This window comes from Lethenteron reissneri, chromosome 61 (genome assembly GCF_015708825.2).
Source record: "Lethenteron reissneri isolate LAM-NWPU_2019-01 chromosome 61, ASM1570882v1, whole genome shotgun sequence".
Taxonomy (NCBI): Eukaryota; Metazoa; Chordata; class Hyperoartia; order Petromyzontiformes; family Petromyzontidae; genus Lethenteron; species Lethenteron reissneri.
In genome coordinates this window covers 4,250,390-4,275,844 of record NC_083839.1, presented here as the reverse complement: position 1 = coordinate 4,275,844, position 25,455 = coordinate 4,250,390, and the positions used below count along the sequence as shown (strand labels likewise).

At 48.5% G+C, this 25,455-nt stretch overlaps 1 protein-coding gene across 4 annotated transcripts in view; it reads left to right on the top strand.

Annotated features, from left to right (window-relative positions):
• The first annotated feature begins 1,249 nt into the window (after positions 1-1,249).
• Positions 1,250-25,455, top strand: part of LOC133358345 (cyclic AMP-dependent transcription factor ATF-7-like) — a 124,310-nt gene continuing 100,104 nt past the window's right edge. For 3 of the 4 annotated variants that reach the window (XM_061576625.1, XM_061576624.1, XM_061576622.1), the window contains exon 1: positions 1,250-1,348. The gene's annotated coding sequence lies outside the window, so the exon portion shown is untranslated. The remainder of the gene's footprint in view (positions 1,349-25,455) is intronic. The other variant, XM_061576623.1, reaches the window with a different exon arrangement.

Here is a 25,455-nt window from a genome sequence, read left to right as displayed (position 1 = left end):
TACTGTGCCAGGCTAGGTGCAGCAGGAGGTCACGGGTCGACTGAGATGACCGGTAGATGCACCACCAGCTGTATCCCCTACTGTGCCAGGCTAGGTGCAGCAGGAGGTCACGGGTCGACTGACTGAGATGACCGGTAGATGCACCACCTGTGCCCCCGTGCCTGTGCCAAGTTGCTGTGATAAAACACACAAACAAAAACAACACGCACAACACACAAACAACGCACGCCCTCCTGCGGAGGGAGCTGGTAGGAACGTCGGGTTGCTCGGTCAACGGCCTGCAGGGTCAACGGCGGCGTGGTGTATTCTGCAAATATGCCCGACTGTGAGGGCGGGCACCACGGGGTGACCAGCCCCTCCCCACCCAGCCCCTCCCCACCCAGCCCCTCCCCACCCAGCCCCTCCCCACCCAGCCCCTCCCCACCCTGCCCCTCCCCACCCAGCCCCTCCCCACCCAGCCCCACCCCTCCCACCTCCCACCCAGCCCCTCCCCACCCTCCCCTCCCCACGCAGCCCCACCCTTCCCACCTAGCCCCTCCCCACGCAGCCCCACCCAGCCCCTCCCCACCCTGCCCCTCCCCACCCAGCTCCACCCTTCCCACCCCCCACGCAGCCCCACCCTTCCCACCCAGCCCCTCCCCACCCTCCCCTCCCCACGCAGCCCCACCCTTCCCACCTAGCCCCTCCCCACGCAGCCCCACCCAGCCCCTCCCCACCCAGCCCCACCCTTCCCACCCCCCACGCAGCCCCACCCTTCCCACCCAGCCCCTCCCCACCCTGCCCCTCCCCACCCTGCCCCTTCCCACCCCCCACGCAGCCCCACCCTTCCCACCTAGCCCCTCCCCACGCAGCCCCTCCCCACCCAGCCCCTCCCCACGCAGCCCCTCCCCACGCAGCCCCTCCCCACCCAGCCCCCCCCCACCCAGCCCTCTCCCTCCACGGACGGACGGACACACACAATAATCCCCTGTGGGCTGGTTCCCCCACCCCCCCGTACCTACCGGCATTAATTAATTAATTAATGAATTCGCGTCGCGGGAAGTTGTCGCTGGCGCGCGCTGGCTGTGTGTGTGTGTGTGCTGTTGGGCGGATGTGACGTCACGGCGGCGGGGTGGGGGTGGGTGGAGGGGTTGGCGCGCGCTGGCTGTGTGTGTGTGTGCTGTTGGGCGGATGTGACGTCACGGCGGCGGGGTGGGGGGAGGGGTTGGCGCGCGCTGGCTGTGTGTGTGTGCTGTTGGGCGGATGTGACGTCACGGCGGCGGGGTACAGCGGGGTGGGGGGTGGGTGGAGGGGTTGGCGCGCGCGCCAGTCGCCTTGTTTACTCGCCGCCGCGCCGCGCTCGAGTGAGGTAAGCGCCAGGAGCTCCGCCCCGATAAAGTAGTTCACTAAAAACGGCCGAAACTTCTTAAAACTTTATCAAACTTTCGCTGTTTTTTTTTTTTTTAAAACATCGCGTACGTTAAAAGTAAATTAGCGTCACGTTTTCCTACGGGAAAAGCTGGTGGCGGTCGTTTTAATTGTACGCGACGATGTTAGCCGCGTGATTGAGTTAATTTTTTTTATTATTCCCGTTGTGATGTTTTAATTTTAGCCCTGTGGGGTTTCCCCCCCCCCCCCCCCCCCCGGTAACTGTTAATTAGTTATTATTTCATTACATTGACATGTTTAACACACTTTCATAACGTGTACATTCCCATCGCGGTGTTTAAAGTCTGCCTGGTATTTTACGTTGCTATCAAGTTCACTTACAGTAAAAGTTACTTTTTCATACTTTTAAGATTTTTGTTTTTAAATAACGGAAATTATTTCTTTAGTTAGTTTTTTTCCACGCGACGTGTGTTTCTTCTTAAACGAGAGTTTGTGTTTAAAGATTGTCTCCATTCCTAGCCGTGTGTATTCTGTATATACTAACCCCCTCCACGTGTTTTGAGTACTGTATGTGTACACGTGTGTACACGTGTGTGTACTTGTGTACACGTGCGCGTACACGTGTGTACTTGTGTACACGTGTGTGTACTTGTGTGTACTTGTGTACACGTGTGTGTACTTGTGTACACGTGTGTGTACTTGTGTGTGTACTTGTGTGTGTGTGCCTGTGTACGCTTGTGTATTTGTGTACACGTGTGTGTACTTGTGTACACGTGTGTGTACTTGTGTGTATTTGTGTACACGTGTATAACTGTGTACTTGTGTGTGCCTGTGTACGCTTGTGTATTTGTGTACACGTCTATAATTGTGTACTTGTGTGTTTGTGCCTGTGTACGCTTGTGTATTTGTGTACACGTGTGTGTACTTGTATACACGTGTGTACTTGTGTGTATTTGTGTACACGTGTATAACTGTGTACTTGTGTGTGCCTGTGTACGCTTGTGTATTTGTGTACACGTGTATAATTGTGTACTTGTGTGTGTACTTGTGTGTTTGTGCCTGTGTACGCTTGTGTATTTGTGTACACGTGTGTGTACTTGTGTACACGTGTGTGTACTTGTGTGTATTTGTGTACACGTGTATAACTGTGTACTTGTGTGTGCCTGTGTACGCTTGTGTATTTGTGTACACGTGTATAATTGTGTACTTGTGTGTGTACTTGTGTGTGTACTTGTGTGTGTACTTGTGTGTATTTGTGTACACGTGTATAACTGTACTTGTGTGTGCCTGTGTACGCTTGTGTATTTGTGTACACGTGTATAATTGTGTACTTGTGTGTGTGTGCCTGTGCACGCTTGTGTATTTGTGTACACGTGTATAATTGTGTACGTGTGTGTGTGTGCCTGTGTACGCTTGTGTATTTGTGTGTAATTGTGTACGCGTGTGTAACTGTGTAAGCGTGTGTACTAACCTGTACACTTGCACGGACATTGTGCACAAGTGTCTACGCCCTTGTGTATAGTGTAGTAGAGTGTGTACGTGTGCGTAGCGGTGTGTACCTCGCACACTGGCTGACACGCGCCAATACAGTTGGGGTGTACAGGTGTGTGTGTGTAAGTGTGATTGTGTAAGTGTTGTGTACAGGTGTGTGTGTGTAAGTGTTGTGTACAGGTGTGTGTAAGTGTGTAAGTGTTGTGTACAGGTGTGTGTAAGTGTGATTGTGTAAGTGGTGTGTACAGGTGTGTGTGTGTAAGTGTTGTGTACAGGTGTGTGTAAGTGTGTAAGTGGTGTGTGTAAGTGTTGTGTACAGGTGTGTGTGTAAGTGTTGTGTACAGGTGTGTGTAAGTGTTGTGTACAGGTGTGTGTAAGTGTGTAAGTGTTGTGTACAGGTGTGTGTGTAAGTGTTGTGTACAGGTGTGTGTAAGTGTTGTGTACAGGTGTGTGTAAGTGTGTAAGTGTTGTGTACAGGTGTGTGTGTAAGTGTTGTGTACAGGTGTGTGTAAGTGTTGTGTACAGGTGTGTGTAAGTGTTGTGTACAGGTGTGTGTGTAAGTGTTGTGTACAGGTGTGTGTGTAAGTGTTGTGTACAGGTGTGTGTAAGTGTTGTGTACAGGTGTGTGTAAGTGTGTAAGTGTTGTGTACAGGTGTGTGTAAGTGTGTAAGTGGTGTGTGTAAGTGTTGTGTACAGGTGTGTGTGTAAGTGTTGTGTACAGGTGTGTGTGTAAGTGTGATTGTGTAAGTGGTGTGTACAGGTGTGTGTGTAAGTGTGATTGTGTAAGTGTTGTGTACAGGTGTGTGTAAGTGTGGTGTACAGGTGTGTGTAAGTGTGTAAGTATTGTGTACAGGTGTGTGTGTAGTTGTGTAAGTGGTGTGTGTAAGTGTTGTGTACAGGTGTGTGTGTAATTGTGTAAGTGGTGTGTACAAGTGTGTACAGGTGTGTGTAAGTGTGTGTAAGTGTGTATAGGTGTGTGTGTAAGTGTTGTGTATAGGTGTGTGTGTAAGTGGTGTGTACAGGTGTGTGTGTGATTGTGTAAGTGTGGTGTACAGGTGTGTGTAAGTGCTGTGTACAGGTGTGTAAGTGTGTAAGTTTTGTGTACATGTGTGTGTGTGTAAGTGTTGTGTAAAGGTGTGTGCGTGTAAGTGGTGTGTACAGGTGTGTGTGTGTGATTGTGTAAGTGTTGTGTATAGGTGTGTGTGTGTGGTTGTCATAGGTGCTCGCTAACAGCACTTGCCCCTACAGTCTGCTAAGCCTATATGGGGGATCTTTGTCTTTGTACGGTTGTGTGTGGTGCGTTTGCATAAAGCACTTGCGTGTAGGAGTGCAGTAGACGCATCTGTGTCAATGTTCATTAACAGCGTGAACTTTTTATACGACCGGCTTGCATCCTAAGATGTGCACAAAGCTTTAAGCCTCCAGCTGGTTTCACCTTCAACAAGTACAGATGTTTCATAATGCTTTATTTGTATAAAGTCTACACACTTGTGTACGTCTTACTAAACGTACACGACCATTATTCAACAATACATTACATCCGGACCATATCGGTTCCCTTAAAAACTTGATTTGCACCAACACCGCCTCTGATATCGCAAGCCACCACCAATAATACGCTAATAGCCGTGGACGAGAGTCGAACCCATGCCGGGCTGGGTTTATAAGTGCTGTAGCTAATCGGTGGGCTATGAGTGTCCACCCTCTCTCTGTGTGTGCTGTGTATGTGGGGGGAGCGGTGGTGTAGTGGTTAGCGCACTTGCGCTACGAACACCGCTCACGGCCAACATCGGTGACGATTGTCTAATCCAGGTCTTGGGCCTCCCTTGGGACGACTCGGCCTCAAATTAATACCCGGTGCGGTGTAGTAAACATTGTCACTGGGGAGACAAAGGCGGCCGGGCGTGGTTTCTGTGCCACCCACCCCTTCGTGTGCCGTGCCGGCCTTCATAGGTGCTGCTACTCGCTAACAGCACTTGCCCCTACAGTCTGTTACAGGCTACACGGGGGATCTTTGTGCATTGTAGGGGGCACAGGTGGTGCATCGGCTGGTCATCTCAGTCAGTCGACCCGTGACCTCCTGCTGCACCTAGCCTGGCACGGTAGAGGGTACAGCTGGTGGTGCATCTACCGGTCATCTCAGTCGACCCGTGACCTCCTGCTGCACCTAGCCTGGCACAGTAGAGGGTACAGCTGGTGGTGCATCAGCCAGTCATCTCAGTCAGTCGACCCGTGGCACCTGCTGGGTCTGCCCCGTGACCTCCTGCTGCACCTAGCCTGGCACAATAGAGGGTACAGCTGGTGGTGCATCTACCGGTCATCTCAGTCAGTCGACCCATGGCACCTGCTGGGTCTGTCCCGTGACCTGTTGCACCTAGCCTGGTACAGTAGAGGGTACAGCTGGTGGTGCATCAGCCAGTCATCTCAGTCAGTCGACCCGTGGCACCTGCTGGGTCTGCCCCGTGACCTCCTGCTGCACCTAGCCTGGCACAGTAGAGGGTACAGCTGGTGGTGCATATACCGGTCATCTCAGTCAGTCGACCCATGGCACCTGCTGGGTCTGTCCCGTGACCTGTTGCACCTAGCCTGGTACAGTAGAGGGTACAGCTGGTGGTGCATCTACCAGTCATCTCAGTCAGTCGACCCGTGGCACCTGCTGGGTCTGCCCCGTGACCTGCCGCCGGGCGTTCGACACTTCACGTGGCCTCAACGTGCACCTAGCCTGGCACAAGCGCCGTGCTGACGGCACCGCCGCTTAGTGGCGAATAGCGCTTGTACATTGTAAGGCAGGCGAGCATTCAGTTAGGCAGATGTTGAGGTGGTGAGGCACATTGAAGGCAACGAAGATGCACACGTACAGGTCAAATCCACTGCTGGATGAGGCAGGATTCTGAAGAAAATAGTGGGGGGAGAAAAGGCAAGTCTCTCTATTCAAATTGCTCATCCCACACCCACCATTGGAACCTCCTTTGCCAGTAGCAAAATATGATAATTGTTTTTTTTACCCTTTTATCTGGCAACAAAACTGACACCTTTTTTTACAAGGAGTCATGTTTGCATAGACCACAATACCTGCAGTCGGAATGCAAACAAAAAACACAACTCTGATAATGTCATCTGGTCCAACACCATGTGAGACTAGGCTCTAAGAAAAGCTGTCTCGGGTGTGGACCAATCAATTTCAAGGACAGTGCATATCATTATGAAAGTTGTGTTTTTTGTTTGCATTATGACTGCAGGTATTGTGGTCTATGCAAACATGACTCCTTGTAAAAAAGGTGTCAGTTTTGTTGCCAGATAGAAGGTTAAAACCCAATAATCCCACACCCCTCCTTGGCTTGACCGCCTGTCATTGGTCATTGTTATTGTCATCATTAGTTCATTATCATTACCATCACTGTCATCATACGCACTATCGCACCCTCATCGTTTGGGAGCCCCAGCATGTTGTAATCGTGAGCACACTGGACATGCAAAAACCGCACGCCGCTCATCCGATGCCCATCTCTCAACTCCAGGCGCGGAAATTGAAACAATGGAGCGAGATTCTGCAATTCCACCCACACCCACCCCCCATCACCACCATCACCGTCTCTTGTCAACTCAACAGTCGAAATGGTTTCACCACAGTTGATTGGCGGGTCAAGCATATGGTGGGATACAGCTTGTGCTCTCTCACTTCTCAACACATTTGACGCCTGGTGTAGATTTGGAGTCTGCTTGTCCTCTCTCTCTATCTCTCTCTCCCCGTGGTCGCGTGGATTTTTCTTTCTCGCCGCGTCCTCCGGTTTTCCCTCCACGTTTGCAATGGACGTGCGTTTTGGATGTTGTTGCGGATTATTTGGCTGCCGTAAATGTCCACATGACAAGCCGCCACTTTGGTGACTTGTCATTTGTGGCCAGGCCGATTCTGAAAGTAAGCTAATAGCTCGGTGGGCTTTACCTGGTAAAATAAGAAATAGTTTATGATAATTGGTTTTTTACCCTTCTATCTGGCAACAAAACTGACACATTTTTTTACAAGGAGTCATGTTTGCATAGACCACAATACCTGCAGTCATAATGCCAGATAGAAGGGTAAAAAAACTAATTATCATATTTTTTACTGGCAAATGAGGTTCCAATGGAAGAAATAGTTTATTTTTATTAGTGATTTTATTTCCTTTCAATATACTCTTTGCACTCCTATCGTGGGTTTCTACCGTGAGTTGTTGTAACATTTCTGACCTCGCTCATTGGATTCCTCCTGCAGTATAAACAAAGAGTATTAATCTGTATGGCGTATACCAGCTCGAGCTCCCTCTCGTAAGAGGCCTCTTTCTTCAGCAGTGATGTAAGCATCATTAACATCGCCACGATCATTAGCACCGCTTACACCATTGGAACCTCATTTGCCAGTAACAAATATGATAATTGTTTTTTTACCCTTTTATCTGGCAACAAAACTGACACCTTTTTTTTTTACAAGGAGTCATGTTTGCATAGACCACAATACCTGCAGTCATAATGCAAACAAAAAACATAACTCTGATAATGATCCTTATAAAAAAGAGGTGTCAATTTTGTTGCCAGATAAAAGGGTAAAAAAACAATTATCATTAGCACCGCTATCACCATCATCAACACTGATTTTACTTTACAGCATTCTCTGTCAATCCAGTGCTGTATGAAGACCTCCCCATGACGTGTCAGTTGTGGGGTCGGTTCGTCCATACTTCACCAATCTGGTCAGTGCGGTTTGGTGAAGGGGGCGGGGGGGGGGCTGCAGCTATGGAGCCAGTTTCGGTGAACAACTCGGCGCATTGTGCTAACCACTTTGCCACCACTCACTTCCTCAACGCCACGATCATCAACGCCGTTATTACTTGAAGTTCAACGCGTAGGCTTTCGTGACCATTTCGATTTAAAGCTTTCGTGACTGCAGGGATTCATCTTCTTGGTTCTTTCGGTAAAGTCACGTAGAAGGGAAGTAATAAAATAATAAAAATAAAACATTATAAAATAGTTTTATTTGTATTATTTTATTACTTCCCTTCTACGTGACTTTACCGAAAGAACCAAGAAGACTTTCGTGACCAATGTCATCCATAATACAGGTTTATGGGGTTAGATCGTGTAATTGTAAGGTAATTGTAATTGACGCGATCTAACCCAAAAAAACCTGTATTACCGTTATCACTCACCACTTGTCACCACCGCCACCTACATTGTCATCATTACCACCATTATCCAGACAACTTTGGGAATAATGACCAATGTGAAATCACCACTTCTTAGCGCTACTATCACCATCATCACCACCGACTTGTCATCCTCGTTACCCCTGTAAGCAACACCCCTGCCTCCTTAGAAGCATTAACGCCACCGTCAGCATCATCGCACTGTCGTCATGATCATCGTAACCAATAACACCACCATCACTTATCACGCCGTCATAAACCATGAATATCACCACCATCAGTTGCACCATCATCCTAACCATTGAAACAACCACCACCATCATTATTGTCACCATCGTTGACACCATCACCCGCATGGTCATCATAACCAATAACACCACCATCACTTATCACGCCGTCGTAAACCATTAATATCACCACCATCAGTTGCACCATCATCCTAACCATTGAAACAACCACCACCATCTTCTTGGTTCTTTCGGTAAAGTCACCTAGAAGGGAAGTAATAAAATAATAAAAATAAAATAATTCTCACGACGTTTCAGATGAGGACGGCTGCTTGCGTTGTGGCCGAAACGTCGTGAGAATTATTTTATTATGTTTTATTTGTATTACTTTATTACTTCGCTTCTACGTGACTTTACCGAAAGAACCAAGAAGATGAATCCCTGCAGTCACGAAAGCCTTAAATCGAAACCACCATCATCATTATTGTCACTATTGATTATATAATCAGCATTATCATCATCAAAACCACCATCACAATAATCGGTTTGACTTTCCGATTGTATTCGTTTATCTTCAGACTCCGCTTTGTCACTCCCGGTGTTTTAGGAGTATCATTAACTCTGTCTCATACCTCTTGAGTCCCCTCCAAACCTATTTTTAGCCTCGTTTTATCTACCGTAACGATGCAATGCCCAGCCCTTCGTGAACCCATCGCTGTACAAAGGCCCTCCCCTCGCTGTCGGCGGTCATCATGGGGATTGTTTGACCATACTTCACCACGTTAGCCAGTGCAAGGTGGTCAAGGGGGTGGGGTGATGACCAGGTTCTGTGTACCACGGTGGCTATGAGATGTTAACTACCTCGCCTGGTATACAGGAGGTCGTGGGTTCGATCCCGACCCTGACGCCTGCTGCTGTATATTTTGAGTTTGCGTCTCTCTCTCTCTCTGATCATCACGGTGGCTAGGAGATGTTAACTACCTCGCCTGGTGTACAGGAGGTCGTGGGTTCGATCCCTACCTTGGTGCCAGCTGTATATTTGGAGTTTGCGTGTCTCATCATCATCATCACGGGGGCTAGGAGATGTTAACTACCTCGCCTGGTATACAGGAGGTCGTGGGTTCGATCCCAACCCTGACGCCTGCTGCTGTATATTTGGAGTTTGCGTGTCTCTCTCTCTCTCGTCATCATCACGGTGGCTAGGAGATGCTAACTACCTCGCCTGGTGTACAGGAGGTCGTGGGTTCGATCCCAACCCTGACGCCTGCTGCTGTATATTTGGAGTTGGCGTGTCTCTCTCTCATCACCACGGTGGCTAGGAGATGTTAACTACCTCGTCTGGTATACAGGGGGTCGTGGGTTCGATCCCTACATTGGTGCCTGCTGCTGTATATTTGGAGTTGGCATGGTCTCCCCGTGGTCGCGTGGATTTTTCTCCGGGTCCTCCGGCTTTTCCCTCCACATTCAGACTCAACGTGCTTTTTAGAGTCTTTGGCTACTGCTATATGTGTCCACGTGACGATAGGCCACTTCGTTGAGCTATAATTTGTAATTGCCCGGTCGCTTCTGATGAAAAAGAGCTATGCAGCTGAGTGGACCTTAGCTGCTAAAATAAAACAAATGTTTGTTTTCGTAGTTGGTCGGAGTATCAAACTCAGGTCGCGTAGTGCGCTAACCACCGCGCCACCTCTGCCCCTTTTACAATGCTGTACGTATCGTGCATTCGAATGGCTGTTAGTTATTTGTATTGTTTTTGTTGTATCCCTGTACCCATTGAAATCCAGGGTCGCCAACGCCCACCGTTGTTCTCCGTGCAAGTCTCGTTTTTGTCTTTAGTCTGCTTCGATGCCTCGGTGATCCTCTTCAGATGATAAGTGAGGCTCAGGATGAGGTCACTAAGGAGACGTTGAGCCTCACCTCGATAAGATGCGGACACTGTAACGCGACGTGACATCAACGCTTTCTCATTGAACTCGAAATACAAACGCGTTTGCGCGCTCGTACATTTTTTGGCGATTGAAGTTTCACGTCCGTTCCTCTATACAGCTGCTGTTGGTGGTAACTATTGACGTGCAAATTGAATGCAACTCTTTTCGATTTAAAGCTTTCATGACTGCAGGGATTCATGTTCTTGGTTCTTTACTGAAAGAACCAAGAAGATGAATGCAACTCGTCACGAGGAAACATAAAAATGTGTTAATTCGTATCGGGACCCCATGGTCTAATGCTGCGATCATCTCTGCCATCTCTGCCATCTCTATACCACGTGCTGTGCAGAAGAGCCATTGCCCGAAACGACGGCTGCATTCTGCGCTTTCTTCAACGGAGGAGGATGAGAAGCAGCAAAACTTAATTTGGAGCTTTCGTGACTGCAAGAATGACTCTTTGGTTCTTTCGGTAAAGTCACGTATAAAGAGAAAATAATAAATTAAATACTAGCATACGACGTTTCGATTGCAACACAAGCAATCATCATCAGGTATAATGAAATAGCGACATAAAATCTAACCAGAAAAAATTATAGACAGACATATAAGCAGACAGATAATTTTTTCTGGTTAGATTTTATGTCGCTATTTCATTATACCTGTGTTGCAATCGAAACGTCGTATGCTATTATTTAATTTATTATTTTTTCTTTATACGTGACTTTACCGAAAGAACCAAAGAATAATTCCTGCAGTCACGAAAGCTCCAAAGTTAAGATACAAGCAATCATCATCAGGTATAAATTAAATAGAAACACAAATCTAGTATACTTAGAAATGTAATGTAATACAACAGAGAGTCGGATAACATAACAGTCAACACCCTACCTGGTTGATTACGTTCTTCCTGAGAATGCTAAATTTGAGAGAGAGAGAGATAAAACACAGAACCACAGAACCAGTATTTCATTTATTATTGTATCTTTATACGTGACTTTACCGAAAGAAGTAAAGAGTAAACAGCAAAACCCCACTCTCTCTGTTGAGCCCTCTCTTAGCTGACAGACATTGGCATTTAACTTCTGAACATACAGTAATGGCTTGTGCAATAATAGAATAGAATAACTGCCTGAAACTTTGCCAATGATATTTTTTTTTCCTCCTTCTCAAGGCTGTGTTGTTGCCGAGCATGCCCTGAGTTGTAATGTTTAAGGTCTGTAGGTCTGTTGTAAGTGTGGCTCCTTGTGCAAGAGTTAGACTAATGAATCTGTATTTATCCTGGAGAAATCCGATGAGCCGTGAAGCTCTTCTTTTGACACATGTCCAGTAGCCTTTGAGTACGCATGCACACACAATCATGATGCCGGGTCGGATGTGGTTGTTCGTATACGTCTGTGAGTCTTTTGCCGGTTGTTGTTATTACACGCTTTTATTTAACTCCAAAAATCTTGTAACTCAATTTTTACCCACTTCCCAATGTGCTATCGACTGCAAAGTTGGTATACTTATGCCATACTGATGACAAGATTATATTATCAACCAGGTAGGGGGTTGACTGTTATGTTATCCGACTCTCTGTTGTATTACATTACATTTCTAAGTATACTAGATTTGTGTTTCTATTTCATTTGTACCTGATGATGATTGCTTGTGTTGCAATCGAAACGTCGTATGCTAGCATTTAATTTATTATTTTATCTTTATACGTCACTTTACCGAAAGAACCAAAGAGTAATTATATTATATCATAAAAAAATCAAAAACATCTTTTTTGAAACATTCTTTTACACGCTTTTGAGAAACTCATTCTGTCTGTTGTCGTATCCTCAAATCTTGCAACTCAATTTTAACCCACTTCCCAATGTGGTATCGACTGCAAACTTGGTATACTTATGTCTTACTGGTGACAATACTACATTATATCATAAAAATAAAATATATATTTTTAAACCATCTTTTTAATATGTTATGTTTCGGCTTGGCTCTAATTGTCCACGCTCAACTGACGTTGGATCTAAATCACCACGGCCCCTTATGTTGTGGCACAAGCTTCAGGGCCACTTCCTGGAGTCGTGGAGTTTTGCCATTATGAGTACGGTACATTTCATTGAAGCGTGTTTTTTTAAAGTATTTTTAAATATTACTTACGTCTTTTGTATGAGTGCATGGATCTTTATGCAAGTCTGTGGGTCTCTATGTAAAGTCCGGTTCTTTATTGCATTCCTGTAGAACTCTACGAACGTACACTGGTTTTTATTTCGTGCCGTGCATCGCGATGGTGAGCCTATAGGTGTGTGGAATTTCGATTTAAAGCTTCTTTCGTGACTGCAGGGATTCATCTTCTTGGTTCTTTCGGTAAAGTCACATAGAATGGAAATAATAAAATAATAAAAATTATTTTCACGACGTTTCGGCCACAACGCAAGCAGCCGTACCGAAAGAACCAAGAAGGTGTGTGGAATTATTAAGGGGCTGCCGAATTGAGTCGTCACATAGCATGAGAAGAGTCTTAATAAGTCTGGCTATACGCGTGAGTCAAAGTAAATAACAAACAACGATCTTCTATGAATTATTTCTTATCACTTTGAGCGAGCGGTTGTTTCGCGTGCTGTTAGCGAGCACCTATGAAGGCCGGCACCTATGAAGGCCGGCACCTATGAAGGCCGGCACCTATGAAGGCCGGCACCTATGAAGGCCGGCACCTATGAAGGCCGGCACCTCTGAATGTCGGCACCTCTGAATGCCGGCACCTATGAAGGCCGGCACCTATGAAGGCCGGCACCTATGAAGGCCGGTACCTATGAAGGCCGGCACCTATGAAGGCCGGCACCTATGAAGGCCGGCACCTATGAAGGCCGGCACCTATGAAGGCCGGCACGGAACACGAAGGGGGTGGGCGGCCAACACCGGCTCCCGCCTTTGTCTCCCCAGTGGCGATGTTCACACACCCCACCAGGTACTCGTTTAGGCTGAGGCGACCTAGAGGAAGCCCATGACTGATTGAAACATTCGCCACTGTTGTTGGTTGTGAATAAAAATCGAACTCGGCTCGCCGGGTTCTTATCGCAGCGTACTCACCGCGAATGCTACCCCCCTCCCCGCGCACAGCGCGCTAACCGCTACACTCCTACCGCTACCACCACCACCAACCTACCCACCACCATCGGCCGCCTACACCACCACTCATCCACCCCTTCCTCGGCCCCCCCCCCCTGCCCTGCCCCCCCCGCTACCCCACAACCAATTTCATTTTCCACACCCACCGCCCCCATTGCTCCCAAACGCAACCCGGCAGTCCGGCATTCAGCCGGAGCTGTCCCAGACTGCCCCCGAGTATCCCCGCTTGGCCCCTCGCTGCCGCTGCTGCTGCCTGTGTGGTTTTTTTTCGAGTTGCGTTTTTTTCCTGAAGTGGCCCTCGCCGCTTGCGGCCGAGGAGATTTGCAGCAGGGAGGCAGAGAGGCAGAGCAGCAGGAAAAGCCGCTGTCGGGCTTTTGCGGTGATGGATTTGCGTTTGGTTGTGGAGTGTTTGGTTATTGTTGGTTGTTGCGGGGGTGGATCGCGTTGGGCTGTGGAGTCGATTTGCGTTTGTCTGCGGAGTTTATTTTTGTTTTGACTTAAAACTTTCGTGGCTGCAGGAATTCATATTCTTGGTTCTTTCGGTAAAGTCACGTAGATAGATATTAAAAACTAATGAAATTTTCACAAAAATTCTAAATAAAAATGATGAATTGAAAATAATAAAAGGCAAAAACCCACGACGTTTCCATCGCAACGCAAGCGGCATTCATCACCGCTTGGGTTGCGATCGAAACTTCGTGCGTTTTTTTGCTTTTATTATTTTCAATTTATTCTTTTTTTTGACATTTTATTACTTTTTATTTTCTATCTACGCGACTTTACCGACAGAACCAACAATATCGTTTTATTTTTGGTTGTGTCTAACAGTCCCGTGATTGCGTCTCTCTTTGATTCAAAGCTGCACAAAACGGCACATCGGCATACAGAGGCGATGTTTCGGTCAACGGCCCTTCTCCATCGCCGTTGCATCCTCAGTTCACACCACGGCCCTCATCCCCTGTTCACAGACCAGAGCTAGTGGTGGAAATTCCACATTCCCATGACAGGGGCCGGTCAATGCATAACCTTGACCTCTCCACAAAGTGGTACTGCTTTAACCACACCACGGCCCGTGACTTTAAAATGCGAGTCTACGCCGCTCGAATGAGCCCTCATCCCCTGTTCACAGACCAGAGCTAGTGGTGGAAATTCCACATTCCCATGACAGGGGCCAGTCTATGCATATCCTTGACCTCCCCACAAAGCGGTACTGCTTTAACCGATCCCGGCAGGATGATGGGCTGAGTCAACCATTACCTTCCTACCCCTCCCCCCAACCAGAATTTGAACTCGTAATCTTCAGATTGGAAGCAGCTCGCTCTGCCGCTGAGCCTCTTGGCAAGCCAGAGGTTGCCATTTCGATTCTAAACTAAAGACATTTTTTTTACTTAACCAGGGAAGGGCCCCCACTGAGCTACGTAGGCGTTTTTCAGAAGCGACCTGGTCACAGATGAGAGCCCAGTGAAGGAGGCTTATCATCATCATCGTCACGTGGACATTTAAAGCGGTAAAATTACTCGAAGCGCGTGGTGATGTTGATTCTAAACGTGGAAGAAAAAACCGGAGGACCCGGAGAAAAATCCACGCGGCCACGGAGAGAGAGAGACACGCAAACTCCAAATATACAGCAGCAGGCGTCAGGGTCGGGATCGAACCCACGACCTCTTATAGACCAGGCGAGGTAGTTAACATCTCCTAGCCACCGTGATGATGATGAGAGAGAGACACGCAAACTCCAAATATACAGCAGCAGGCGTCAGGGTCGGGATCGAACCCACGACCTCCTATAGACCAGGCGAGGTAGTTAACATCTCCTCGCCACCGTGATGATGATGAGAGAGAGACACCGCAAACTCCAAATATACAGCAGCAGGCATCAGGGTCGGGATCGAACCCACGACCTCCTATAGACCAGGTGAGGTAGTTAACATCTCCTAGCCACCGTGATGATGAGAGAGACATGCAAACTCCAAATATACAGCAGGCGTCGGCGTCGAAATCGAACCCACGACCTCCTGCATACCAGGCGAGGTAGTTAACATCTCCTAGCCACCGTGATGATGATGAGAGAGACACGCAAACTCCAAATATACAGCAGCAGGCGTCGGCGTCGAAATCGAACCCACGACCTCCTGCATACCAGGCGAGGGAATTAACATCTCGTAGCCACCGCGATCGATGTGTCAACTAACGTTGGGCAAGTTTCTTAAATCACGTCCCTGTTTCTTGTCTACCCTGCAGTGTGCAACGGGTACAGAGATTAAAGGGTACGACCACAGCTACTCGCAATCGGCAGTCCGTGTGTAGTTTGGGTAAAGTGTTAGGTACCATTCCCCCGCTTCTCTTCCGAGATTTCATTTAGTGGGAGGCTCATCCACCAGCATTGGTGAGAGCAACAATTTGCAGGGCTGCGCTTTTACCTAAAGTGGGGGGGGGGGAGGGTGGGGAAACGTGGATTAATTTCATCTGGGACAATCCTGGCCTGTGACCAGGAAAACATTTCCACATCTGGCACACCACATCCAGTATTCCCGTCACTATGCCGGCTGTGGCTTACGACCGTCCACGCGTCACCTGCCCCTGCCTACCTGGACATGTCCGGTGAGGAATTCAGTTTGATTCATTTGGGGAGGGCGCGTTTTTGCGCCCGCCCTGCGTTCCACGTAAACTTAGACGCCCGGCAGTTGTTTTTAAGATCATCTCCGTGGCGCAAAATAATTAGCGGAGAAATGCTCCCTCCCCCACCCCCTTTTTTTAATGCGAAGTTTTTTTTTCTCCTCTCTTTTGCGCTTGACTGGGGAGCATTCATGACCTGGCCTGGGCAACTCTGAGAACCACCAACGGGGTCCGAGCAATGAGGCCTCTGTGTACAGGACGATCGACGCGTGCTCTCGTGCCGCGCTTTTGCCGCGCACGTAGCAAGGTGCGTGCGTGCGCGTGAAATTCTTTCGCGCCACCGTACGTAGCCGACCGCGTTAATCGGAGGTGCAGGGGAAGGACAACAAACTAAACGCACAAGACGCATCTTCTTGGTTCTTTCGGTAAAGTCACGTAGAAGGGAAATAATAAAATAATAAAAATAAAACATTAAATAATTCTCACGACGTTTCGGCTACAACGCAAGCAGCCGTCCTCAGGTGAAGAATGAAACACCACCAAGCTTCGTGAGAATTATTTAGTTATGTTTTATTTTTATTATTTTATTCCCTTCTACGTGACTTTACCGAAAGAACCAAGAAGATGAATCCCTGCAGTCACGAAAGTTTTAAATCGAAATTTTACAAGACGCAGTTGTAAAGAAACGAGTTTGTCTGTCGATGATTTTTAAGTGCGTGGCTCCCAGTGTCTTCCTGACATCAGAAGGGAAAGACCCACAGAGATCCAAAGACTCGTATAGAACCATAGAGGCCCACTGAGATCCACATAGACCCACAGAAACCCATAGAGACCCATATTCATTCTAGATTTGAAGCTTTCGTGACTGCAAGGATTCATATTCTTGGGTTTTTTCGGTAAAGTCACGTAGGTAAAAAAATTAAATTAATAAAAGTAGAATATTTACTTGATACAGCTATCGTGCTGTGACGGTTCCACCTGAAGACGGAAGCTTGTGTTGCCTCCGAAACGTCGTGATTTTATTTTTATTTTTTATTTTACTTTCATTAATTAAAATTTTTTACCTACGTGACTTTACCGAAAAAACCCAATAACATGAACCCATATTCATATTTATTTATTCTTGGTTCTTTCGGTAAAGTCACGTAGAAGGGAAGTAATAAAATAATAAAAATAAAACATAACTAAATAATTCTCACGAAGCTTGGTGGTGTTTCATTTGTCACCTGAGGACGGCTGCTTGCGTTGTAGCCGAAACGTCGTGAGAATTATTTAATGTTTTATTTTTATTATTTTATTATTTCCCTTCTACGTGACTTTACCGAAAGAACCAAGAAGACACAAGAAGCAGTTGTAAAAAACGAGTTTTCATTCTCGACGATTTAAAAGTGCATTGCTCCCAAGTGGCTTCTTAATATTTGAAGGAAGTGTCCTTGTTCGATGACTCGGAGCCAAAAGCCGCTTGTGCTAGTGTAATAAACCTTCTTGAGACGGCTTCCGGAATCAGTCCTTTATTGTCAACTTTTCACAGTTACACTTTAGACACACTCTCCGTTGCTGGCTGACAACGGAGAGAGGGCAGACTTCTCGCTAAGTCCCCACCGCGCACGTGGCACCCGCTCTGCTCGGTTCCCAGTCTGCTCCCGACTGTCCCCTCTCTCTCTCCTTTTATCCCTTCGTCACGTGGTACTCCCCAGCCAATCCTCCATGGACAGCGTTGACCGTTCCAGATGGTTCCCTGTCAATCCCGGGACCACGCCCCTGATCCGGCTCCCCATTAGCTGAGGCCCCAATTGGCCAAGCCAATCACCCCTGCTAACACGCCGTGATCACGCCGGGGCCATGCTCCCTGGCTCATCCCTTATTGGCTACAAAGCAGGACTGGCAAGCCAATCCCCACGTGAATCCTCTATAGCTGTTATTACACTAGGATGCCCGCTTCTTCCACGAGATTGGCAAGGTATTGTGGTTCATTTGTGGCAAGCACTTTGTGTGTAACGAGTGAGATCTCATAATCCAGATTTGAAGCTTTCGTGACTGCAAGGATTCATACTCTTAGATTTTTTCGGTAAAGTCACCATGTAGGTAAAAAATAAAATTAAAAGTTAATAAAAGTAATAACGGAAATAAAATAAAATAATAAATCACGACGTTTCGGAGGCAACACAAGTCTCCGTCATCAGGTGGGACCGTCACAGATAAAATTACTGCATCAAGTGATGCGGTAATTTTAGCTCAAGTGATGCAGTAATTTTAGCTGTGACGGTCCCACCTGATGACGGAGACTTGTGTTGCCTCCGAAACGTCGTGATTTATTATTTTGTTTTATTTCCATTATTACTTTTATTAACTTTTAATTTTATTTTTTACCCCACGTGACTTTACCGAAAAAACGTATCTTATAATCTATTTATTCGGCAAATGGAAGCCAATACAACTGAACGGACCAGCTCAGATCTTGCAGTACCCGTCACGACACGTGCCACAGAATGTCGTGCACGCTGCTGCTTGGTAATGGTGTTTCGAGACGTCTTGAGCAGACAGCACGTTGAGATGGTTCCTAATCCACCTATTTGGGGAGTTTATTTACTTTCTGAAATTAAGGGAAGGGGGTTGAATCGTTGGTCAAGCCAGTTCTAAGAAGCTTCTCACCCTCTTCTTCTCTCGTTTCAAAATCTGTTTTGTTGACTTATTTTCCAGCCACATTGTGGTGTAGCAATGGTCCGTCTGTGTTAATCTTGTGGAAGATTACTTGGCGGAGAGAGTGTTGCATCCGTGACCTTGTAATCATGAACGCCGCAGCTGTGTCGGTCTAGAGATGTTTTAAGTTCAATATTGAACCCGTGTGAGGGTGCGCCGAAACTTAATTTTGTCCTTTCTACCGGGAACACCTTGAGGTCCGTCGGCTCTGTCGCCATTGGCCCCCGACCCCTTAGAGAACAATTTGCGTTTTTTCTCTTCGGCCGTCGAATTGCGGAGGACGACCCAAATGCGGAGCGCGATAAACCGCCGTTTGCTCACGATGCTCGCAGATTGCAACAAAACGGGCGGGGGGTGCGGTGCAAATGGCATAAGCGCAAACGTTTCACAAAACGTTATTTCCCGCAAACTTGTAATCGACTAATCAAATGGAGCAACGTGTCGCGTGGTTACGGCACCGCGGTGGTTTTCATCCGTCAACCCTTTCTCCGAATGGTAGAGCTTGGCGAGCGCCGTTATCTCTCTCCGTTAGAGCCCTCCTCGCGAAATTGATAACGGTTAAGACATAGGTGTGTGTGTGTGTGAAACCTTATCCGCGCCGAGGGCTGGTTAGCACTTTCAAATAACCTTGCGGCGGGTGACCGCACGTTAACACGCGCACACTTGAGCGTTTTCCGATAAATGTAATCGGCATGGTTGGCTACGTTCGGCGCGAAAGAAGTTCAGCGTACATATATGTGGGCGCCACGGTGGCGAGATGTTAACTACCTCGCCTGGTATGCAGGAGGTCGTGGGTCCGATCCCGACCCTGACGCCTGCTGCTGTATATTTGGAGTTTGCGTGTCTCTCTCTCATCATCATCACGGTGGCTAGGAGATGTTAACTAACTCGCCTGGTATGCAGGAGGTCGTGAGTTCGATCCCGACCCTGACTTCTGCTGTGTATTTGTAGTTTGCGTGTTTCTCTCTCATCATCATCACGGTGGCGAGGAGATGTTAACTACCTCGCCTGGTATGCAGGAGGTCGTGGGCTCGATCCCGACCCTGACGCCTGCTGCTGTATATTTGGAGTTTGCGTATCTCTCTCTCTCTCATCATCATCATCACGGTGGCTAGGAGATGTTAACTACCTCGCCTGGTCTACAGGAGGTCGTGGGTTCGATCCAGACTGACACCTGCTGTATATTTGGGATTTGCATGTCCTCTCCCCCCCATGGTGGTGTGGGATTTTTCTCCGGGTCCTCCAGTTTTTCCCTCCACATTTAGAATTGCGCTTTTTAGAGTGTTTGGTTGCGATAGTATTTCCACGTGATGATGGGCAACTTTGCTGAGCTATAATTGATGTGCCTGGTCGCTTGTGAAAAAAGCTACGTATCTCGAGGGGCCTTACCTGGTAAAATATTAAAATGGTTTAGTAGTTTCGATTTAAAGCTTTTGTGACTGTAGGGATTCATCTTCTTGGTTCTTTCGGTAAAGTCACGTAGAATGGAAACAATAAAAATAATAAAATAAAACATAATAAAATAATTCTCACGATGTTTCGGCCACAACGCAAGCAGCCGTCAGTCGAGAAGACAGAGTCTGAATGACACTGTCTCCCCGACAGACGTTGTCTTTCCGACAGACCTGTTCTTCACCTGAGGACGGCTGCTGGCGTTGTGGCCGAAACGTCGTGAGAATTATTTTATTATGTTAAATTTTTATTATTTTTTTATTTCCATTCTACGTGACTTTACCGAAAGAACCAAGAAGATGAATCCCTGCAGTCACGAAAGCTTTAAATCGAAATTCAATTATATTTTATTATGTTTTACTTTTATTATTTTATTATTTCCATTCTACGTGACTTTATCGAAAGAACCAAGAAGATGAATCCCTGCAGTCACGAAAGCTTTAAATCGAGAATTTGAACCGCTCGCGTTTCGCAGCGCTCGCCCGTCCGCTTGGATTCCGCGCAGGCAATCGCATAAGCTCAGCGAGCGGAAACGTTCGGTTCGGTCCCTAAAGAAAGTCCCGAGCGCGTGGAGCGAAACGTTGGGCATGGCGGCGACGAGGCCAACGCACGGCACAACCGCGGAAACGCATCGGCGGGCAGCGGGGTCGGGGGGCCGTGCAGCACGGCCTCAAAATGCGAGTATCTCTTATCGTTGCCGACAATGGCGCAAATCACTCGAGCGTTGAGCTGGATCAAACGGCCGCTTTTTTGTGCGTGCGAAAGCGAGCCCGACTGATTTTGGGGATTGGGCAGCGGTGATCTTTGTGGAGTTGTGTCGCGATTAAACTGCCCCCCCCCCCCCTCCCGCTCTCTCTCTCAAGCCCTCGCGGAGATTTGATGGATCGTTGCGATCTCGGGGCATGCACCTCGATCCAACGCTGACATTTTTACTCCTTCTTTCCTTTGTCGCTTGTTGATTTTAAACATCGTTTTTGGTGCGGTCCATGATTAGTTCCGATTCGTTTGCTCAGTTCTGTTAGCGCCACGCGCATGAACGTGACTAGTTTCATACGTTGCGGCCGAAACGTCGTGAGAACTTTGTTTTATTTTTATTGTTTTATTATTTCCCTTCTACGTGACTTTACCGAAAGAACCAAGGAGACGTTGTAAGTAATCGATATGACGCGTGGATCGTTTTCAACGGTTCATTCGTAAACTTGCCCGGCTAAATTTCTTTCTCAGTTTTTTTGTTGTTCTAAAATTCAGTCTGAAAATAAAAACGTCATTTGTTGGTTGGTGTGGGTTCTCCCTCCCAGCTCTTGCAAGAAGTCTGGCCTGCGTGGAAGGAAGAGTAGGCCAAAATCTCGTCGAGAAGTGGTTCTCCAGTGGGGGGAGGGTAGGGGGGGGGGGGGGAGACCCTTTCCGCTAGCAGTGGTCCGAGCAGGATCTTTCATGGCCGTGTCCTTTACCTTTCACTTGACATCTGTTAGCAACTAATGTGCGCACTTTTTTTCCCCTCTCGGTGTAAGACACAACAACAGCATAATCTTTTGTGCATGTTGACATTTCCGCTCCTGTCCTTGGCTTTGCGTCACGAGTGGAGAAAGCCCCGCGGAGGCGCGTGTGGCGGTCCCGACCGCTCTCCGTAAACACGGCCTCGCTCCGCTCGCAAAAGCGCCCGACGAATCGACGAACTCGCTGAGCAAGCGAATTGTAAAATCAAGCCTCGGCAAATCCTTTTCCGGCTCCCCATTTTTTTTTCCGTTGCAAAATTACACTCCGGCTTCCCAGAGCCAGAGGGGCGGGCGGGTGGGGGGGGGGTGCGGGGGGGGGGGGGGGGGGGCGGGGGGGGGTGCGGGGGGGGGGTGCGGGGGGGGTGCGGGGGGGGTGCGGGGGGGGTGCGGGGGGGGTGCGGAGGGGGGGTGCGGAGGGGGGGTGCGACGGCCGGGGGGCCACACTCGATTTGCGACCATGAAGTCGCTGGTTTAAGAGGACGTCCATTGGACCATCTCGCCGCGCCAGTCGAGAGGTGCCGGGGGGGGGGTGGATATGGTGCCGGACGTGGTGCGGACACCAACGCGAGAGAATTGCCGCTCCCGATTTGACGCGCGCGGTCAACATCGCCGGGCCTTGTCAACAAACACCCCGCCCCCGCCGCCCCCGCCGCCGTGCCGACTCTCTCTCGCCTGCGACCAAATCGCACGGAACTCCCTTGGCGCCCGAGGACATCCGTGTCTCTCTCTCTTTGTCTCCGCTCTCGGCTTTCACTGACCCCGTACCGCAGTGGTGAAGTATGGTCAAATAACAACCCACGGCCTTAGGGGCGGGGGGCGGGGGGCGGGTGGCGAGGCCACAACTTCCAGCAGCGGATTGACAGGCCGGTAACCATGTGCGTGCAGTGTGTAGGGAAATACAGAGCAAGGTCAGCGGTGTGCTTATATCAGAAGTTTGATTGGGACTAAAGTATCCCCTTTGCCTCCCCAAACTACTCTAGTGTGCACAGACTCGCATTGTGTCCCTGTGGAGCATTCTTGTGTCGGCAATGACATCTACAACCAGAGCTCCATTCTGCTTCTCCACATACCAGTACTTACGTAGAGAAGGGCTTTCGCCGAGGGTTTATTAAAGGTGAACAATAACACAGCAGGGTACACAACTCCCAGGAGCTAGGGGGGTCCTACTCTGAGTCCGGGTCCCTGCCGGCTAGCTCCGGTCTCTCTCTCTCGTGTCGGATCGGGGACTCTGCCGACTCCACCGAGCGGAGAGAGAAGCACCTCTACGGCAGAGGTCGCAATCGGGTACCCGATACCCGTACCCTACCTGATACCTGGCTACCCGTACCCAGCCGGGTACGGGTAAGGAATCAAAACCCGTTTGCAACCTCGTGCTCTACGGCTACCACCGGCTTCTTCCCAGACTCACCACTCGATCCCTCTCTCTACCCACTGGTTCCCTCTTCACCCTTCCTACTCTACCCGTTACCACAGTGACCCCACTTTCGTCACGGGGTCTCCCTTAAGTATCCCAGGAGACGTGACGTCATCGCACTGAACGGCACACCTGACGTCACGTCCCCGTTTTACTCCTCTACATTATATCAGAGTCAGAATTTGTCCTGGAGGAATCCGATGCTCCCATGAAGCTCTCCGGACCAATATTGCCGCGCAGAATCCTTTTGGCAAAACCAGACTCCGCATGACGAGACTCAAGACGGTCGAAACCGGTCCCGAGTTTGCTTGATGGATAGCATTGGTCTGGAAAGCCACGCGGACGATGGGCTTTTAAACCGCCTTGTGTAAGTGGCGGCGCAGAACCTATTGCCCTGCCGATGTGGTCAAAAAGCCTTGAACCCGAGGTAACGTCCGGCTGTGTTGCTTATATCGGAGCTGTGCCTTTATCCAGCTTCTGCCGTACTCCAGCGTCATGGAAGGGTCGGAGATGCTGCGTTCAGCATAACAATACTTCCACCCTCCCCACCCACCCACAGCTGCCCAATGAAATGTATCGATTGACCTATGTGTCACCATTTGCTAAATAAGAATCTGCAGCACATCAAGTTTCTGTTGGTTGGGGGTGGTGGTGGCGGTGACCTGATTGGATGCAATCGCTGGGCAAACGCCCCCGCTGCCAGAAGGCACCTCAGTTGGTCGGGTAGATCTGGGGGGAGCCCGCCGCACGTACCAGGGGGTGTTTAGGCCTACTCTTCCACGCCGATTAACTTGACTGTGCTTACACGCCTGGGTGTGTGGTGGACAGAGGCTCGGGTGGATTAAATGAATAAAAAATCGCGCCAATCGTTTTCAAATGACCCTCGCCCCCGCGGTGAGATGGTATCAAACTCGGTGACCTTCTCGTATTACGCCGGCATCGTTGCTCTAAAACTATTCAAACGATAAACTATTTTTTATTTTACCGTGCAAGGCCGACTGGAGAGAGGCCTGGCTGTAACAAACGGTAGCCCGACGAAGTGGCCTTATCGTCACGTGGAAATTCTATCGCAGCCGAATGCTCTGAACGCGTGGTGACGTTGATTCTAAACGTGGAGGGAAAAAGCCGGAGGACCCGGAGAAAAATCCACGTGACCACAAGGAAAGAGAGACACGCACACTCTCTCTATAAATAGAATCGAACCCACGACCACCTCCTCCTCCTGCATACCGGGCGAGGGAGTGAACATCTCTCCACCGCGGAATTAAATATAGGGCATTATTACGATTATAAATAGTGGACTGTAAGGGCTCGGCAAATACTTTTTTGTTTATCGCGGTTGCTAAGCGGGGATCTAAAATGAGCAGAGGCGACATACCGGGAGTGGGAGTGAGGAGAACAGGTGAGAGCCAGCAGAGGTGGTGAACGTTTGTCGAATCCAGTGGGATTGTACCAGAGGTCGCAACCGGGTACCCGATACCCGGTACCCGGCTGGGTACGGGTACCCGATACCCGGTACCCGGCTGGGTACGGGTACCCGTTTGCGACCCTGGTGCGGCCGGGTACGGGTACGGGTAGACCGTGAGTCACTGGTGAGTCACCGTTTGTCACTCATTTCCCAACGTCTTGTCTCTTCTCACAATTCAAGTTCCTAGAATCAACCCACCCGCGCCTGCAACATGGCTTCATCCCAGAGGTCGCAATCGGGTACCCGATACCCGTACCCTACCCGTACCCGGCCGGGTATCGGGTACGGATACGGGTACCCGTTTGCGACCCTGGTGTGGCCGGGTACAGGTACGGGTAAGGAATCAAAACCCGTTTGCGACCTCTGGATTGTACACACACAGTGGCCTAGACGTGGAGACACCACAGGGGTTTATTATTTATTTTTTGTGTCAAATTCAGAGAGGGTTGATAATTGGTTTTTTACCCTTCTATCTGCCAACAAAACTGACACCTTTTTACAAGGAGTCATGTTTGCATAGACCGCAATACCTGCAGTCATAATACAAACAAAAGACATAACTCTGATAATGTGCACTGTCCTTGAAGTTGATTGGTCCACACCCGAGACAGCTTTCCTTAGAGCCTAATCTCACATGGGTTGGACCAGATGACGCACATTATCAGAGTTATGTTTTTTTGTTTGTATTATGGCTGCAGGTATTACGGTCTATGCAAACATGACTCCTTGTAAAAAGGTGTCCGTTTTGTTGCCAGATAGAAGGGTAAAAAACGAATTATCATATTTTTACTGGCAAATGAGGTTCCCATAGTGTCAGAGAGGGTTATTTAATTTGTTTTATTAAAAAAAATGTTTAAACCTACTTTTCCGTAAACATCAATGTACGGCTCACGAATTATCTTTGGAATAATTGAGGACTTTTATTTTTTTTCAAGATTACGCGTGCGTGTAACCTCTGCACATTCACCAATTTACGTTTTGATCTCTTGGTTCATTCA